Consider the following 3,967-nt stretch of genomic DNA (forward strand, 5'->3'; position numbering starts at 1 on the left):
CCCAATACTGAGCCCTGGGGAACACCACTTGTGACTGGCTGCCAAGCTGATTGAACTCTATTAGCCACCATTCTCTGGGCCTGGCCATCCAGCCAGTTTCTCATCCAGCAAAGACTATGCTCATTCAAGCCATGAGCAGCAAGTTTCTCCAGCAGAATGTTGTGGTAAACAATGTCAAAGGCCTTACTAAAGTCTAGGTAGACAACATCCACAGCCTTTCCCTCATGCACTAAGCTGGTGAGTTTTTCATAGAAGACCAGGTTAGTCAAACCTTCCATAAACCCATGATGACTGGGCCTGATCGCTTATTATCTTGTGCATGCCATGTGATGGCACTCAACAAGATCTGCTCCTTAACCTTCCCCAGCACAGAGGTTAGGCTGAGAAGCCTGTAGTTCCCTGGATCTTCCTTCTGGCATCACATCTGCAAGCATCTAGTCAACTGTGAACCCTCTGGTTAGCCAGGACTGCTGATAAATGGCAGAAAGTGGCTTGATGAGATCTTCCACCAGCTCTCTCAGTATCATTGAGTGGATCCCATCCTGCTCCATTGACTTGTGTGTGTCTAAGTGGTGTAATAGGTCACTGACCATTTCCCTTTAGATTACAGGGGCTTCATTCTGCTCCCCTTTCCTGTCATCCAGCTCAGGGGGCTGGGCACTCAGAGAACAATTGGTCTTTTAAAGACCGAGGCGAAGAAGGCATTCAGTATCTCAGCCTTTTCTTCCTCCTTGGTTGTTATGTTTCACCCAAATTCAATAAAGGATGGAGATTCTCCTTGGCCCTCCTTTTGTTGTTAATGAATTTATAGAAACATTATTTATAGTCTTTATTGTCAGTAGCCAGATTAAGTTCTAGCTGGGCTTTGGCCCTTCTAATTTTCTCCCTGCACAGCCTCATGAGATCTTTGTAGAGCAGTCTTTTCCTCTCCAGTGTATTGGGTTATCTTCCTGTATTTTGAAAGTTGTTCACCTGTTCAAACATAAATGGGTGGAATATTGAACACTGTAGCAGAAGGCATGAAAGTTGCTAATACATTTGCATTTTCACTTATTCCCACCTGCCTTCCTAAATCTTACATTAAGCAACTTGCAGGTAGCAGAATTACTTACTGCAATGCATCAATCACTGTTTTTAGGTCCATTGTGTAAAGTAAATTAGATTTCCTTCGATATTACAAAGGCCTTTCCTTTGTCTTGCAATAGAAATGACATAGCACAGACATGAAAAACGCAGACAGAAATAAGACAAAAGAAAAGAATTGGACCATGAACAAAAACGGCATGTTTGTACTGATGGTCACAAGAACACCTCTGGAATTGGAACTTTATTGGCCTCATAAATAAAGCCACATTAGTGAATACATACATCAAGAGGAGTTAAATGCAGTCTAGTGAATGCATTAATGTGAAAAAAAAAAATTAGAAAGGCCAAGAATCATAGGATCATAGAACTGTTTAGGTTGGAAAAGACCTCTAAGATCACCAAGTCCAGCTGTTAACTTAGGACTTCCAAGTCCACCAGACTTGAAGAATCCTCCCTTTGCCAGGGCATTGCTATTCAATGAATGTAAGAATAGCCAAATTTGTGAAAACCTACATCAACAGGAGACAGGGTTTGAGGGTACAGCTTCCTTGAGGGGGTAAACTAGGGTGGACTAAACAAAACACATCAATAGACTATACTCCTCCATGATTCTTTCCCAGCCACCACCTATTTTCAGCTCAGGGTCTTCCTGGGTTAAGTCTGGCTTCTGTATAGTTGGTATTCCCCAATGTATTTCTCTTCCATTAACCTGTCCAGTCTCGCCTTCGTCCCCCCTAAACCTTTACTGTTCACTGCATCCTTTGTCAGGCATTATCACTGATGTATTGCCTGCTGCATGAAGAATAACCTACTTCTGTTTTGAAGCTTGTTCCTACTATCTTACTTTGAAGATCCCTAGTACTTATAGTAGAAAAGACAGCGAGCCATCAACCTCCATCCATCCTCTTCACTTCACTCCTGATGTTATAGCCCTCTAGCATGTCCCCTGTAATTTGTCTTTGAGAAAGAAGAATCTTAGCTTGCTTAGTTATTCCTCGCACAGCACATGTCCCATATATTGATAGCCCTTGACAATCAAGGACAATTGAACCTTTTTCCAATTCTACTATATTCTTTCTGAGATGAAAAGAATGGAACAGTACAAAGACACAGACACGTCATGCATTTATATAAGGGCATAATGATGAACTCTGTTTTGTTCTCTATTGCTTTACTAATAGTTTCTAACATTTGAAATTTTGTTAGGATGCTGGGCACTGGGCTGTCATTTTCATAGAATTATCAATTGTGTCTGCAAAGTCTCTCTCCATACTGGTAAAGGTCAGCAGCCCACATTTTACAAATGAAATTAGGGTGATGTTTTTCCTACATGCATCATTTTACTTTGACATGCATTTAATTTCACCATCTATCCCAGTTGTACAAAGCCACATTTTCATTCAGATCTGTCTTTTCAGTTATGGTCCATTCTTAGCAATGTTTCGATAGCTGCTAGGAGCACCACACAGGAAAGCCTGCACACAGAACCTGGCATGTCCTACTGAAACATCAGTGCGAGGAAAGATGAGACATGCAGTCCCAGGAAAAAAATCTGGATGGGGAGATACAAGAATGAAGCTGAAGGAGCTTTCTCTCTGTCAGCCATCAACAACGCACCTCTTTGGGGGAATCTAAACTGTAACTTGTTCCACCACTTTATAAAGCAGAAGCTGAAATTCAGCATCTGTGTGTTCACATGGAAGTCTTGTCTAAGGTCAGGAAATCAAAAAGAGAAAAAAAACATTTAAAGGCTTAGGGTCCTTACAATGAAGTTTCCTCTGGGCATATCCAGCCCATGCCACTGCTTTTTCCTTGTAAAACTTGATAGTCTTTAATACTGAGATTACAGAAAATGGTTATTACACCATACTAAATTGAAGTTTTTCTATAGCCACGATGAACAAAGGCAGAAGATCACTAGGGAAATTCTACTGGTAAGACACAGAACAAAGAATTTGAACTTGTTTATTCTGAGTTTAGTGAAAAGACATTATCATGTTTTATAAGTTTGTATGCACTCACTCACATTACTGCTGATCACAGTAACGCAGAACTATCCTATGATCTAAATTCTATTTGAAAGCACGATCCAGTTTCTGGTCCTGATTTTAGGTGTTGTCTGCAAGAATATTGCCACTTACTTAGATGGTTTTATTCTTTATTTGCTCATATCCATTAAACACCTCATCCAAAAGACCTGGAAAGGCTGTATTGGAACTTTGTTTTCCACTGTTGTTTATACACATTTTCCCCTACATTTTGCCTCCAGATGAAGTACTTCCACTATAAAATTCCATCAGACAGCTTTGTGACAGAGTTTAAATGTTGACCGCCCATGCAAAGAGAATTGCTTTGCAACAACTGTTGCAAAGCAATTTTTTACCCAGTATAGCTGTCTTAGACAAATTCCAACAGGCTTTTCTAAAAGCCTTCCTCCCTCTGTCCTGCCTCCTGCATGTTTCAGAAGGTCACTTAACATTTCATTTGTCCTGAGTTATTACAGTGCCACTGCCCACTGTGACAATTACTGCATTTCATCTTTCTTTGCAGCTTTGCTGAACTCTCTTTCACGTTGACACAGTAGCAACATTTCCAAAGTATTTAGGGATCCATCTACTTAGCATGGCGCACACACATAGGATCATTACCACCACTAACAGTTAATAACCACATGCATCATCCCAGAAATACCTGTATTTATTTTGTCCAGAGCCCTTCTTCAGGAAATAAGACAGCACAATTGGTCATGGTCCAAGCATGCAATTGTGTACTTAAGACAGAAAAAAGATGCAGTCTGGGAAGTCAGCCCAAGAGCTTAAATACAAATGGTATAAGGGCTTCAGGGGTGTGGCAGGACAGGGTCTTGTCAGCTGGAGCCCAT

Source organism: Buceros rhinoceros, unplaced genomic scaffold, assembly GCF_000710305.1.
Source record: "Buceros rhinoceros silvestris isolate BGI_N320 unplaced genomic scaffold, ASM71030v1 scaffold5009, whole genome shotgun sequence".
Lineage (NCBI taxonomy): Eukaryota > Metazoa > Chordata > Aves > Bucerotiformes > Bucerotidae > Buceros > Buceros rhinoceros.